Source organism: Scyliorhinus torazame, chromosome 28 (genome assembly GCF_047496885.1).
Source record: "Scyliorhinus torazame isolate Kashiwa2021f chromosome 28, sScyTor2.1, whole genome shotgun sequence".
In the NCBI taxonomy this organism is placed as follows: Eukaryota; Metazoa; Chordata; class Chondrichthyes; order Carcharhiniformes; family Scyliorhinidae; genus Scyliorhinus; species Scyliorhinus torazame.
Genome location: NC_092734.1, coordinates 12,850,380 through 12,866,611, shown reverse-complemented (window position 1 = coordinate 12,866,611; position 16,232 = coordinate 12,850,380). Strand labels below are relative to the sequence as shown.

Below are 16,232 nucleotides of genomic sequence, written 5' to 3'. Positions count from 1 at the left end.
CACTGTTCCAGTGTAGGAAACGTGGCAGGCAATTTGTGCACAGCAAGCTCCCACAGACAGCAATGTGATAATCACCAGGTAATCTGCTTGTTGCGATGTTGATTGAGGGATAAATGTTGGCTACAACACTGGGGATATCTCCTCTTCAAAATAGTGCCATGGGATCTTTTACAGATCGAGCCTTGGTTTAGGGTCACAACTGAGAGTTGGAGCCTCTGACGGTGCAGCGCTCTCTCAATGCCACTCTGGAGTGTCAGCCACGATTTTTGTGCCCTAGCCCTGGAGTGGGGCTTGAACCCAGAAACCTGTGACTCGGGGTGAGCGTGCTACCAACTGAATCATGGGTGACACCGTTCCACAGCAACGCAGGCGAATTAAATTGTTCCTGGTGTCCAATATTCATTACTCTTCCCACTACGCTAAAACAAATGGTCCGGCCATTGTCACAGATTCTTTGTGGGAGCTTGCTCTGCGCAAAGTGGCTGTTGTGTTTGACTGAACGTCAAACAGTGACTTCATTGGCTGTAAAGCACTGTGGGATGTCCAGAGACTGTGAAAGGCGCCGTACGAATGTAGCCCTTAGTTTCTTTCAAAGCACAGAAATAGGTGCACAAGATCTCTAAATGTCGACGTTATTCACAGTGAAACTCCCTCCTCCTTCGAGAGGGAGGACCAGTTGTCCTTCATCCCCTGCACCCAATCAGATATGGGCATCATTGTCGATCTCCACCCATTTCTTTCTCCTTGGAGCATTCAGCAACAGCACTGATTGGATGTTCCAATGAGGCGAATGAGTTGGTGACAGCTTTACAGAGTCTTAATGTGTAAAATGAACCACTAGTCCTGCCTCTGTGAGAACACAAGGACTGTCCTTTATTGCTTTACTGTTGTTTGACTTTCAATTGTTTGTTGTTGGAGACTAAAAAAAATACTAACTCAAGTAGGGTTGCCAACTCTGGTTCCGGAGATGGTCTCTGGTACCCTGCCGCTGTGGACACACTGAGTGCGGGATCCACCGTGATGATCGCGAGGCTGAGAACCCAGACTCGCCAGGGTATGACGGCCGCCGCGAGTCCGCAATGGTCCCTTGTGACTCCCCGCGCCTGTGCAGCAGTCTCACTGCTTAATGCTCGGGAGCAGGGCTGGCGAGGCAGCGGATCTATAGTCAGCTCAAGAGCAAAATACTGCGGATGCTGGAAATCTGAAATAAAAACAAAAGAAAACGCTGGGGGGGAAAACTCAACGGGCCCGGCAGCATCTGTGGAGGGAGAATAGAGTTAACATTCCGGGTCAATTCAACCTATTCTTCAATTCGGATGAAAGGTCATCGACCTGAAATGTCTGTGCGTGTTTGTGTTCTACTGCGGGCGTGTGCATTGTCTGTGTTGTGCCTTACGTTGTGGTTTATGTACATGTGTCTGATAATAATAATCTTTATTAGTGTCACAAGTAGGCTTACATTAACACTGCAATGAAGTTACTGTGAAAATACCCTCGTCGCCACATTCCGGCGCCTGTTCGGGTACACTGAGGGAGAATTCAGAATTCGCCTCACAAGCACCTCTTTCGGGACTTGTGGGAGGAAGCCGGAGCACCCGGAGGAAACCCGCAGAGGCACGGGGAGAACGTGCAGACTCCGCACAGATGCAGCAGTGCTAACCACTGTTCTACCGTTGCATTGTTAGTTTTTTTCTGCGAGTTCTATTGTGGTGTGCATATGTGTCTGTTTTATTGTCTTCCGTGTGTGTTCATTTATGGTACATGTATGTTGCATGTTCTATTGTGTGTTCTATTGTGTGTGTTCTATCGTGTGTGTTGTAGATAGCAGTTAACTGCCCCAAAACAGAGAGATGGCAGTAAGGGAGAGGGGGGATTTATTGTGCAGAGTGCTTCTGTAAACACTGGCTGACAGGCAGGGCTGCTGCAAACGGCAGATGCCCCATTAAACTCGGCAAAAAAGATCAGTCGGTTTTGTCAGGAGCATTGTGGTCTCGGCAGTTTTCAATTTGCACATTAAAGACTGTGCCTTTAATCTGCCCGGCATCACCCAGTGCGCTCTGCAGTGAGTTACGTTCTGTGGTCAAAGCCTGGAGTGACTGGCTTTTGTCTGCATGTTTTCCAAAGGCTGCTAAATTAATTGTGCATTTAATCGTGGGGCTGGCTGTCTTGAGTATAATTGAAATCAGGAGAGGAGGAGGAGGAGGGGAGATGGAGGGGAAATCACGTGCAGTGGAGCTCAGAGATTCCCTGTGGATTATCTGTAATCCACACTGGTAGGCGCGGTTTGCCTCCTGTAAGGACAGTGGAAGAGCATCCGTGCGGACGTTACAACAGAGGAGCTGGATGTGTCTCTATCATGTGGGACCTGGAGATGGTGTGAGTGAGATGTGAGGCCAGGACTATTCGGCAGTGGCATAGAGCTGTTCCAAAGATGCTCAGTGTTAACATATGTGGAGAGGATTTGTGAACAACACAGGTCCAGCAATGTCTGCCCCTCTTGGCTGTAGGAGCTGCTATTGTTGCTGTCAGAAAGGTACTGCGCTGAATCTTCATTCTATTCTGCATTAGAAAATAGGAAACATTTTCCTTTATTCAAATCTTGTTCTGTATTTTTTTTTCTGTTAACCCTTTCCGAGCTGGCAGGACTCGTGTCTTCAGTTGCTGTAAATTACACCCTTGGCCAAATATTTGGGGAAGTATGTGGTTAAATGATTGGGATGGTTTTAGGGGTGAGGGTGTTTTGGGGGGAGGGGTTGTGTTGGAGGGGTGTTAATGGCTCCTGGGGGGATATCAGGGCTGAATATTAGAGTACTGTCAAGATGTGCGAGTTGAACAAGCTCTCTCTTGTTTTTTTCAACCTTTTTCCTCTGTTATTTTCTACTTAAAAAGACATCTTTTGAACTGTGTGCCGTCGGAAGTGTATGACTGGGTAATCTCAGCAAGTCTGGTGCTTAGCTACACTGGCTACAGAACAAGGAACTGGCTTTGCCATGGGAGATGTTTTTGTAGAGAGTGGTAAGAAAGGTTTTAATATTTCTGAGCAGCTGCACTGATTGAAGAGCCTGAAGGGGGTGCGAGTCTTTCCAGAGATATTCTGGATAAGTATGGCTCACGCCTGCCTCAGTGTAAGCAGGTTGTGGATTCCGGCTTATCTGAGACTCGAGCACATAGTCCCGGCTGCCAGCTGTCAGTGCAGCACTGTGGGGGTGCTGTGCTGTTGTAAGTGCTGCCCTCAAGACGTGATATTCAAATAAGGCCCCCCAATTGGACAGTAAACTTTCTTTGACCAAATAGAAGAAATGTTATATTGTTTAAGGTGTTAACAGGGCGGCACAGGGGCGCAGTGGTTAGCATTGCTGCCAATGGCGCCGAGGACCCGGGTTCGATTCTGACCCTGGGTCACTGTCCGTGTGGAGTTTGCACATTCTCCCCGTGTCTGTGTGGGTCTCACCCCCACAACGCAAAGGTGTGCAGGGTAGGTGGATTGGCCATGCCAAATTGCCCATAATTGGACAGCACATAACACAGTGGTTAGCACTGTCGCTTCACAGCGCCTGGGTCCCAGGTTCGATTCCTGGCTTGGGTCACTGTGCGGATTCTACACGTTCTCCCCGTGTCTGTGTGGGTTTCCTCCGGGTGCTCCGGTTTCCTCCCACAAGTCCCAAAAGACGTGCTGTTAGGTGAATTGGACATTCTGAATTCTCCCTCCGTGTACCCAAACAGGCGCTGGAATGTGGCGACTAGGGGATTTTCACAGCAACTTCATTACAGTGTTAATGTAAGCCTACTTGTGACCCTAATAAAGATTTTAAAAAAATGTCTCAGGCCTCTCTCCCCCACCACCCCCAAGAAATGTTAAATCTGCAACAAATAGCGTTTTTACAATACAATTGTTTGCCTACTAATTGCTCCCTCAGAGAGGTCGCTGGTGGGCTGTCTGATTGGAGAAGGTCAGAAAGTGATTCTCAACACTCTGGAAAGAATCATGCACAGCTCAAATCCAAGTTCACTGTGGGAGTTGGTGCATCTTCTCAATTGGTGTGAAATCATTAAACTCCCTCGCTGACTGCAGGATTATAAACACATAGGAAACGGGATATGTGCATTTTTCGTGAGGACTACAGTTCCCTACAGTAAAATGACTTCTCCGCGCCCCCCCCCCCCTCCCCCTCATTTTAACCATTTTAAAAACCTATTCATTGAGAAAGTGATCAAGGAAAAATAATGATTTTTTGAAAAACATCTTATGACCATCCTCCTGGGTGGCTGAAGATTAATCTTTTTTTATTATTCATTCGTGAGATGTTGGCTGGGCTGGCATTTATTGCCCATCCCTAATTGCTCTTGAACTGAGTGGCTTGCTCAGCCATTTAAGAATCAACCACATTGCTGTGAGTCTGGAGCCACATGTAGGCCAGACCAGGTAAGGACGGCAGATTTCCTTCCTTAAGGGGCATTAGTGAACCAGATTGGATTTTACAACAATTATTTCATGGACTTTTAATTCCAGATTTTTATTGAACTCAAATTTCACCAATGCGATTTGAACCCCCAGAGCACTATTCTGGGTTACTAATCCAGTGACAATACCAATCACCTCCCCTAAGCCTCCAGGACAGTGGTCTTCAATCTTTCTAACCACAACATCACTTTTAGAATCTAAATGCAACACAAGATCTACTCTTAAAAATTCAACTTTACTAAAACCTCCAAAAACGTACACTATGCACAACACTCACCTATTCATGGTGTGACACCTGTGCTTGCACACTATCTGTGAGTGCTGTGAAGTCTGGGTTGTAGTTTGAGATGGCCAGTTTCATACAGGCCGTCAGATGGGCCTTTGTGAGACCAAAGCGATACTTGGACTTGATGATTTTCATCTGGGAAGAAGGCATCTCACAGGAGGTATCTGAGACTAAAGTAGGCCTTCATCTTGAGGTGTGCAGGATGTCCAAACAGGGAACTTTTCTCTGCTTACAAGTCCCTAAATATCTTTGTCCCTTGACCTAGCTTTCAACTCTGTCAATCTGCATGATTTCCGTGTCAAGCCCACTGCTTTGTTCAAACACCTGCTGAAATTGTGCTGTCAGTTCTTCAATGTCCACTTGAAGAAAAGGATTTGAGACAAACCGAGTGATTTGTTCCACCTTGTCTGACTCCTGAATCGTCTGTTGAATCCCTTTCCCATTTTGTTCAGGTGGTCACAGAATTTGTTTGGATGGAACCCTTTCTGTTTGGCCTGTGGTTGGAATTTCTCCAGGTTTGGGAAGTGCTCAGTAAAGTGCACACCTCAGCACTGACGAGGTGTGAATAGTCTCTGTACCTCCCTTCCTATCATGATTCATCTCATTCAATTTTGCACTTATGTCCGCATGAAACACCAGGTGTAGCGACCACGTGTTATCTGCCAGTTCGCTGTCCACCTCATTTCTTGATTTAAGAAAGGCAACAGTTTCAGGGAGCAGATCTAAAAATCTCTGGAGGACCTTTCCTTGACTTAACCACCCCACCTCTGTATGAAGGGTTCGTTCATCATTGGCAGCACCAAGCTCATCGAATGCCGATTAGAGCAAGCGATGGTGCAGAGCTTTGGCACAAATTGAGTTGACGATCTTGACAACTGTCATTACACGAGAAAAGTCAATAATCTTGCTCGCCAGCCCTTGTTGGTGGATAACACAGTCGTAATTGACAAAAGAGGGGAATTTGGGATCATTTCTGTGAAGCGCAACAACGCCTGCAGTGACACCCAGCTTTGGGGATGCACCATCGGTTGTGATCGAAACCAGGGGCGAAATTCTCCCCCAACGGCGGGATGCCCGCCGACTGGCGCCAAAGCTGGCGCAAATCAGACGGGCATCGCGCCGGCAAAAAGGTGCGGAAGTCTCCGCATCTTTGGCGGCCTAGCCCCAACATTGAGGGGCTAGGCCGACGCCGGAGGGATTTCCGCCCCGCCAGCTGGCGGAAATGGCGTTTGTTGCCCCGCCAGCTGGCGCGGAAATGCGGCGCATGCGCGGGAGCGTCAGCGGCCGCTGTCAGTTTCCCCGCGCATGCGCGGGAGCGTCAGCGGCCGCTGAAAGTTTCCCGCGCATGCGCAGTGGGGAGAGTCTCTTCCGCCTCCGCCATGGTGGAGGCCGTAGCGGAGGCGGAAGGGAAAGAGTGCCCCCACGGCACAGGCCCGCCCGCGGATCGGTGGGCCCCGATCGCGGGCCAGGCCACCGTGGGGGCACCCCCCGGGGTCAGATCGCCCCGCGCCCCCCCCCAGGACCCCGGAGCCCGCCCACGCTGCCTGGTCCCGCCGGTAAATACCAGCTTTGATTTACGTCGGCGGGACAGGCAATTCCTGGGCGGGACTTCGGCCCATCCGGGCCGGAGAATCCAGCGGGGGGTCCCGCCAACCGGCGCGGCTGGATTCCCGCCCCCGCCCAATCTCCGGGAGCGGAGACTTCGGCGGGGGCGGGGGCGGGATTCACGGCGGCCAACGGCCATTCTCCGACCCGGCGGGGGGTCGGAGAATGACGCCCCAGTTTCTTGATCACAATGTTTTCCCAGTCACATACCGTATGAATTTGTTGTGGACATCCTCGCCTCTTGTCCTGAGTTTGAGTAGCAAATGAGTGAGGAAGTCCTCCTTTGTTGTTGAGTCTTTGGACGCCACGCCAATGAAAACAATCAGCTAGGACGTATCCATCATGTCTACTGATGCATCAAACTGCAGTGAGAAACATTTTCGCAGACTGATAAGTCTTGGCGTATTTGCTGAGACAAGTCCTCGGGACAACAATTCCGCCCTTCTGGCTACCGTTAAACCGCTACGCTGCATCCTCTTTGATGGCTGTCATTGAACAAAGTGTCAGCAGCAGCCGTCATAGCTTCCTCGATAATGTTGCCATCGGTGAATGGTTTCTTATGTTTCCCCAGCCGCTGCCTAATGAGAAAAGACGCCTCTTACTCTGAGCCACAAGTTTTGAAAAGGGTGACTGTTGAGCTTTCAAAACTCCCTTTAACTCCCCAACTCTCTGCGTCCAAATTGCGCTATTTAAAGGGAATTCTTTGAGAAGTTTTGCATGCGTTGTCCAATGATGCTGTTCCAAATTACCTTGTTTACTCAAAGCTACACTCTGTTGACAAATCAGACAAATGGTCTTGCCTTTGACATTCATTTTTAAAATATATTTTAATTCAAATACAGGCAACAAAAATCACCTCTCAATAAAACCCCTCTTCCGACCCCCTGAGGGCGATCTTAATCTTTTCCAACTTTAAGAATTCGCACAGATCCCCCAACCACACCAAGGCCCCCGGCGGTGCTGCCGACCTCCAACTCAGTTCCTGCCCGGCGACCGGAAATTCCCGCCCGAGGCCAAGGGTCCGAGTCCCCCCATGGTGATCTTGCGGCGGGCGGGGTGGAAGAATCCAGCCCAAAAGACCCTGAGGGGTCTTGACAGGGTGGATGCGGAGAGGATGTTACCTCTTGTGGGGGAATCTAGTGCTGTATAAAAATAAGCGGCCGATCATTTTAGACAGACTTTCTCTCAGAGGGTTGAGAGTCTTTGGAACTCTCTTCCTCAAAGGCAGAGACTTTGAATATGTTTAAGGTGGGGTAGGCAGTTCTGAGAAGCAGGGGGTGGTTGTCACAAGTAGGCTTCAATGAAGCAGGTCGGAAGGAGGTGGGGAAAGTGGGGTTGAGGTCCCAATCAGGTCAGCCACGACCTGTTGAATGGTAGAGCAGACTCGAAGGGCCAAGTGGCCTACTCCTGCTCCTAATTCGTATGTTCATAGTTATGTGGAAAGTAGGAAGTAAAAGCTTGAGATTGAGTGGAGGAAATGAGCGGGAGGATTTCTTGCTGCATCATTTTATCCCCACTTTCTCCAAGTCGGCTGTCGCTACCATTACCCACAGACACATTTCCCAGCTTCAGGACCCATTAGATGGGGTTGTTCCATCAATATAGGAGTCAAAAGATTGTTCAGAAAATGCTTGTAATTCATGTTGTGTGGACAGTTAACGTATTACTTTGGCCTGGATAATGAACATTTAATCCTGGCACCGATTGCCTCTTGTTCTGCCTAGAGTGATTGATTTTCTGTTATCATCACCAGCATTCCGTAACATCACTGATGATAAATACTGAGTTACACTTAGCTTTGGATCTTGTAACAGGAGCAAGCTTAACAGGTGTGTGAAGTAGGGTTATGATATGGTCACGTGCAGAGTCCCAGCCACATAGAGAGAGTGAAAGGCGCGATGGGGGAAAATCGCAGGATTTATCATGGATAAAAGGCATAAACCATGCCAAAGAATTGGAGCACGGTAGCACAGTGGTTAGCACTGTTGCTTCACAGGGCCAATGTCCCAGGTTCGATTTCCGGCTTGGCTCACTGTCCGTGGCGAGTCTGCACGTTCTCCCCGTATCTGCGTGGGCTTCCTCCGAGTGCTCCGATTTCCTCCCACAAGTCCCGAAAGACGTGCTGTCAGGTGAATTGGACATTCTGAATTCTCCCTCCGTGTACCCGAACAGGCGCCGGAATGTGGCGACTAGGGGCTTTTCACAGTAACTTCATTGTAGTGTTAATGTAAGCCTACTTGTGACAATAAAGATTATTATTATAAAAACCTGGGCCGGGATTCTCCCACCCTGCGCCGGGTCGGAGAATCCTCGGGGGAAGGTGCAAATCCCGCCCCGAAGCCAGCTTCCCCATTATCCGGCGCCGTTTATCGAGGGTCGGCGGGATTCCCGCCACGCCGGTCGGGGGCCGTTGACAGCGGCCCCTTTGGTGATTCTCCGGGCCCCGATGGGCCGAGTGCCCGTCACATTTTGCCCAGCCCTGCCGGCGTGGGTTACTCACCTGACGCATGGCGGGAGCTGGCAGGTAAGTGTGCGGGGGCCGTCCTGTGGGGGCAGGGGCCCACGGTGACCTGGCCCGCGATCGGGGCCTACCGATCTGTGGGCGGGCTGGATCCGTGGGGGCCTTCTTCCCTCCGTGCTGGAGCTGCGGGAACCACTCCGGCGTCAACCTAGCCCCTGAGAAAGGTGAGAATTCCTCACTTTCAGGGGCCGTCGACGCCGGAGCGTTTGGCGCCAGTTTTCTGCCCTATTATTGCAGAATCCCGGCCCTTGTCCCCACCCTTATGGTCACATTTCAGGAGAAACACATCATATTAGAGTAAGTATTAGTATTGTGCCATATGTTGAATGTGTTTTTATTTGTGGGTCATCTTGCTCAGGCTTTCGAGAGCTCTTGAGGCACAGTGGCACATTTCAGACAGCGGTCTCCGAGACAGATGCTCTGGGTTCGTGTCCCACCCCAGGACTTGATGTTCAAGGCAGATGTGTTCATAACACAGCCAAACAGGTTGAGTATCAACCTGCAAAATCCTTCCAATATGCACCAATGGCAGGTGGTAAGAGAGATTCCTGGTTGGGTTAGTTTGATGCGAAGCGGCGCCCCTCAAGCTGTAGCCCTTGGCTTGGGCCTAGCAACCCATTCCAGGAAAAATAAGCTGCTGAAGAGAAAACAAATGCGTTTGCATCGTGTGTCTCTCCATGTGGGAAGGCCTGATTCTGTGCTGCCGATACTGTGTAATATGTAATAAACATTGCTGGCAATGGCAACCCCAATTTATACCTTCTGGACTCGCTAAGACCAGTACACAGGAGGACACATCAACAGCTTATAATTATGCAGTGCCTTTAACATAGTTAATGGTTCCAAGGCACTTCACAGGAGCGCTGTTGATGAACAACTGATGCTGAGAAAAATAAGGAAACATAAGACTAAAAGAGAAAATGCTGGAAAAGCTCAGCAGGTCTGACAGCATCTGTAAGGAGAGAAAAAAGCTGATGTTTCGAGTCCAGGGGTGAAATTCTCCGACCCCCCCGCCGGGTCGGAGAATCGTCGGGGGCTGGCGTGAATCCCGCCCCCGCCGGTTGCCGAAGTCTCCGGCACCGGAGATTCAGCGGGGGCGGGAATCGCGCCGCGCCGGTTGGCGGGCCCCCCCGCTCGATTCTCCGGCCTGGATGGGCCGAAGTCCCGCTGATAAATTGCCTATCCCGCCGGCGTGAATTGAACCACCTACCTTACCGGCGGGACAAAGCGGCGTGGGTGGGCTCCGGGGTCCTGGGGGGGGGGGGGCGCGGGGTGATCTGGCCCCGGGGGGTGCCCCCACGGTGGCCTGGCCCACGATCGGGGCCCACCGATCCGCGGGCGGGCCTGTGCCGTGGGGGCACTCTTTCCCTTCTGCCTCCGCCACGGTCTCCACCATGGCGGAGGCGGAAGAGCCTCCCTCCACTGCATGTGTGGGAAGCTGTCAGCGGCCACTGACGCTCCCGTGCATGTGCCGCCCGGAGATGTCATTTCCGCGCCAGCTGGCGGGGCACCAAAGGCCTTTTCCGCCAGCTGGCAGGGCGGAAATTCCTCCGGCGCGGGCCTAGCCCCTCAATGTTGGGGCTCGGCCCCCAAAGATGCGGAGCATTCCGCACCTTTGGGGCAGCGCGATGCCCGTCTGATTGGCGCCGTTTTGGGCGCCAGTCGGCGGACATCACGCCGTTTCCGGAGAATTTCGCCCCAGGTGACCCTGTGTCAAAGCTGAAAGGCATAGAAAGTGGGAGACATTTATACTATGGGGCGACGGAATGAAAGATGAGTCGGAGCCACAGAAACCACAGATTCACCTAAGGAAGGAGCAGTGCTCCGAAAGCTGGTGATTTGAAACAAACCTATTGGACTTTAACCTGGTGTTGTAAGACTTCTTCACCCCAGTCCAACGCCGGCATCTCCACATCCCAGAAACCAAGGGAAGAGAGTGCTAATGGCAGTCCCCAGAGAGACTAAAAAGTGTGAGGTAAAATGAGAAAAAACGGGGGAAGGGGTAAGCAAAGGGGAGAAAAAGGGAAGGAAAGGGGGGTTAAGATAGGGGGAAAGAGTGGGGGGGGGGGGAAATATATATAAAGAAAGGCAAGAAAGAAATTAAAGGTAAAAGACAGTTAAAGTGAAATGGAATGAAAACAAATGGGTCGAGGTGGGGTAGAGCTAATCATCTGAAGTTGTTGAATTCTATGTTGAGACCGGAAGGCAGTAGCGTGCCTAACTGGAATATGGGGACGGGTCACCAAACACTTGGTCAAAGTGGTAGGTTTTAAGCAGCGTCTCGAAGAAGGGTGGAGAGGTTTAAGGAGCGAATTCCAAAGCTCAGGGCTTAATTGACTATAGACATAGCTACCAGTGGTGGGGTGAAGCTATGTGGGTTGGACAAGAGGCCAGAATTGTACCTCTGTTTACTCAGTTCTGCCAAACGCTATGAGGTTTGCTGGGTTGGGTATGGTGCATTGGGGATTATTTCACAACCGCATTTGGTTTGAACAGCGTAGCAGTGCAGCGAAATGTTTTACTCCTTGTACAGATAGTTTAGCTTCAGAGTATGAAAATGCAGTAATATTGTTCATCACAAATTCCCTCACAGACTTCGATTGACTACCAATTCACAACATTGTGCTTCCATTGACTAATAAGAAAATGTGAGACCATATTAATACTGTTTACAGAATGGCCCCTGCGGCTGTCCCATTAATTAACAGTGAGAGGCGGTTACCCTTCATTGCAGATCCCAATGCACAGCCTCATTAACCAAAATATAATGCACGAGAAGTCAGCTTTAATTTCCACAGCATGTCCCAGTACGTTCGCTGGAGGCTTGTGTGTGTCCACATTGGGTGGAATGTTTCTGCCTCTTTACACCCCCATTGTGAACTACTGAAGGGATCTGCTTTCACTTTTTAGGCCCTTTGTTCACCTGCCAGGCGTGAGCAATGCCTGACTGCTCTGGTGCTACAGCCTGAAGTTCGGAATGTCCGACACGTATCGAGGAAAGGTCGAAAGTTCCGCGACCAACTACACACACACACACACACACACACACACACACACCTAACTACTAATACACAGATTAATCGGTCATGTTAATTGGACTGTGTATCAGTCCGTGACTCAGTTGGTATCATGCTTGTCTCTGACGCACGCAGCTTGGGCGGATTGAGCGCAAAGTAAATAACCCCACTGCTGTACGATGCAGCCACAATGGGCCAAATGGCCTCCTTGAGCGCCAGAGCCTTTCTGTGATGAAATGCTAACCCAAGCACCCCCCTGCTTGTTTGGTCGGCGGTAAACAAACTTGTCGCACTTATCGCGAAGAAGAGCAGGAAAGTTATCCCCACTGTCCTATCCAATATCTATCCCGCAATCCACATCACAAAGAACAGTTTACCGGGTCACTATCATGGTGCGGTTTCTGGAAGTTCAGTGAGTGTAAACTGGCCGCTGTGTTTCCTTCAATGAAACCACGACTGCACTTCGAAAGTACTTTGTTGGCTGTAAAGCACTTTGAGATTCCTGGTGATCATGGAAAGCACTACATGAATGCAAGTCTTTTGCAGTCTTGCTGTGCAGAATGGCTCTCATTTGCTGGTGTAAAACCCTCACGGGATTGCAAAGCACAATGAATATTTTATATCAGCAAATAAAAAGCAAATGCAAGCTATTCGATGTCTGACTAGGCATGTGCAAGTGTTTCATTTTTCCTGATTCCCAGGGCTAATGGAAACATCGTCTTCTGAATACTAACCGACTACTTGCCATCACAGGCCATCTGGTCCAACGCTTCATCGTCTTGCTTCAACCTCCCACCGCTTTTATCCATGACTACATTAGATTCTCTCCCCTCTGGCCTTTTTCCTCCTCTGGTCCTGTCTGCCCTCTCGAGTGGAGTAAAGGATCCCACGGCCACTATCTCGAAGCACATCCAAGGGTGTGTTAACCTTTTCTGGATTGCCCAATACTTATCCCTCACCCAACATCAGTTAAAAAGAAAACACACCAATGATCTGGTCATCGCTTCATCCTTGTTATCAAAGCAAACTGCTGTGTGTTCCAGAGATCTGGAATAAAATCAGAAAGTGCAGGGAAAATGGCAACGTCCGTGGCGAGAGAAACCGGAAGGGAGTTCCCGGCCATAAAATGGAAAACCCTATGGACAACAGCGGAACCAGAAGATCCCTTTGCTAGCCAATAGTAGGCTTTAATGAAGTTACTGTGAAAAGCCTCTAGTCGGCACATTCCAACGCCTGTCCAGGGAGACCGGAGCGGGATTTGAACCCACGCTGCTGGCGTTGTTCTGCATTACAAGCCAGCTGTTTAGCCCACTGTGCTAAACCAGCCCCTTTACTACACTCTACTACTAATCTCTACACTAATACAATAACTATGATCTGCTCTCACTCACACTATCTTTCCTACAGTCTGTCTTCTAGCTTTCCCCTCAACCTCTCACCCACTTAGCATCGATGCCTTATATAGTTCTACATTTAGCTCCCTCTAGTGATTGATTTGGACATAACATTAACCCTTACAGTTCCTTACATTTATAATAATGTCACACACAGGTGCTGCCCGGCCTGCTGAATTTTTCCAGTGCTTTCTGTTTTTGCCTTATTATCATCTGTCGGAGCTTTCTGTGCGAGGATTGGCTGACACATATCCTACGTTACAACAGCGACTAGGCTTCAGAACTGGAACCTATTGACTAAAACGTGCTTTGGCATGTCCTGAGGTGGCAAGATAAATGCAAATCATTTTATTTCTGGACTCTCACTGTTCCCTTTTAGTAATTCTCCATTAGTGGGAGCTGAATCTAAGGATCACGGAAATCAATAAGGTGCTTGGGGGTGTTCCAGGAGTTACAAATGAAAGTTATTGGAACAGAATTGTTGAAGCAACTGTCCAGATAACAGAGTGAATTACAAATTGCGAAAGTCAACAGCTGCTTTGCCGTGATTTATTTACTCTGGCAGGAGGATTGAAGGCAGGAGGATTGAAAAGTGCTCCAGCATCAAGAGAGGATTTTTATTCAGCAGGACTTCATTTATGATTGGCAGATAGCTGCCTATTGTCAGTTTTCCAGGCTATTTTCACGTATCTAGGTATTATAATTTTCTTGTCTCTCCTGTCAGGGTTAACTATTCCCTGCACACTCTCTCAAATGGAGAATATAATCAAAATATCCAGTGAATGACACTCTGATGAGTGGATCCTTTGAGGCTGATTTTAAAACAGCTTGTGACTCAATTTCCATCTTTCAGGCTCTGCGTTCTTGTCCGGTTTCCAGCTTTACGCAGCAGGCCCCGGCCGTTAGGCGAGGCTGAGCATTGTGTCGAGTTCGATGCTCCCGCTCGTTGCTGAAGAAGGGGACCTTGAATTGCAGCATTAAGCTTTTTCTCAATAAATTTAGAGTACCCAATTCATTTTTTCCAATGAAGGGGTAATTTAGCGTGGCCAATCCACCTTACCCTGCAAAACCTTGGGTCACGAGGGAGAATGAGCAAACTCCAAACGGACAGTGATCTGGGGCTGGGATCGAACCCGGGTCCTCGGTGCCGTGAGGCAGCAGTGCTAACCACAGCACCACCATGCCCCCTAGTTGCATCATTAAACTGAAGCCCTATTCCAAATGTTCCACAAGCACATGCTTTCATATGGCACCATTAAGATGACAAAACACCCCGAACACGTCAAGGGTTCTGGGCATAAGGCGGGAAAGTGGAACTGAGGATTACCATATCAGATCAGTCATGATCTCATGAATGCAAACTCGATGGGCCAAATGGTCTATTTCTGCTCTTACCTCCTATGGCCTTATGGTTCCAACTATGATCAAATATAGTCCTGGAGGTTTCATCCCCTTACTTACCCCCACATTCCACCCATTAATCGGCCAACACGCCTATCCTTCTGATGCACTGCCTTCCCACGCCAATCGAAAGACTCAGTAATCAATTGATTGTCAGCCAAACAGCCTTTATTTCCCATTTTTTAACATTATTATGTCCGATCAAGTGAAACGTTCAAAGAAAATGACATCAGGCAATCTTTTTCAATGTTCCGATGGTTTTTCTCTGGGGCTGCACACAGCAGTGTCCCAGGGATTGTTTTCCAATTGCCGGAGACTCCAGGCTAATCCTGGAGGATTGGCGACCCGATAGGACGAGAGCCCTGGCCAAAGAGGGAAGCTATTAGGAACATTTCGAGAAGAGGAGAGAGAGTGGTAAAGATGGCTTGAGGAGGGAATTCTAAAGTTCGGGGCCTAGCCGGCAAAGATGGGGCAGCAATGAAAATTGGGGAAAGACAAGAAGCCAGAATTAGCAGAGTGCAACGATCCGGGAGGGATGTTGGGCTGGAGGAGGAGAGGCAAACGGGTGGTGTGGCATTGTTTGAAGAATCGCATAGAGTTTTCCTGGTGGCCTGGCCATTACTCAGCACCTGAAGATGTGCGCAAGAGTCACTGAGGGTTGCTCCATCTCTGATTTTGTTCTTTCTCATTATCAGGCAGTGTTTGCCTGTCTCTCAGTTGCTATATGAATTCCTCCGGTACAAAGAAGCTAGTTGACACTAGGGTCTAAGCTGGCTCTTAATCACTACAAGTCTGCTGCAATATTGAAGACACTGCCCTTCAGAAGAGGCATTGAATTTAGAGCATGCCTATCTATTCTAGTGAACATTATAGATGCCACCGCACTGTTTGAATAAGAGCACGACAATCTCCTTTTTGGCCAGGCCCACGATCCTTCGCTTACGACAAGCAATCGTAAGAATCAAAACATATTTGTCACTCTTCTTGATGCTGTTTGCGAGATCTTGCTCTGCGCAAAATTACTGGCTGCACCGCTTCAGTAACTGCATTCCATTTCGAGTTGTCGAACGTGAAATGCTTTATGATGTTTTTGCAGATTACTGCTTCAATGCGTTGATGTAAAATTTCTCTCTGTGTTTCTTGCCTCCATTAACCTGTCAAAAATAAATGGAGTATAATCAAATCGAGCCTGATGTGGTGATAATTATACTGCCGGAGCAGATTAAACCACCAGGACTTTGTTGAATTAAAGTTTGTTTGGGAGATGGGGGGGGCGGTGTCATTGCACTGCCTTGACGAGCAGTGAATGAAAGGGGTGCAGAATAGAACACAAGGACAAAAGGAAAAGAGTTGGCGAAGGCACTAACTGCTCGCTTAAATATGTAAATCTGGATCATGCCCAATCACGGCGCGCCCCAAGGCTAATTCTCTTACCTCAAGTCCACCTTTCTGCACTATCCCTAATGTCCCTTAATCCCCTCAGTACCCAGCACATCTATTAGCCCTCGTCTTCAATATAGACAAAGACAAACCTCCCACAGCTCCC

At 49.2% G+C, this 16,232-nt stretch overlaps 1 protein-coding gene across 4 annotated transcripts in view; it reads left to right on the top strand.

Annotated features, from left to right (window-relative positions):
* Nucleotides 1–2,181: 2,181 nt before the first annotated feature.
* LOC140403531 (PH and SEC7 domain-containing protein 1-like) overlaps nucleotides 2,182–16,232 on the top strand; it is a 213,322-nt gene continuing 199,271 nt past the window's right edge. Inside the window, exon 1 of one of the 4 annotated variants that reach the window (XM_072491496.1) lies at nucleotides 2,182–2,533. The gene's annotated coding sequence lies outside the window, so the exon portion shown is untranslated. The remainder of the gene's footprint in view (nucleotides 2,534–16,232) is intronic. The other 3 variants (XM_072491497.1, XM_072491498.1, XM_072491499.1) reach the window with 3 other exon arrangements.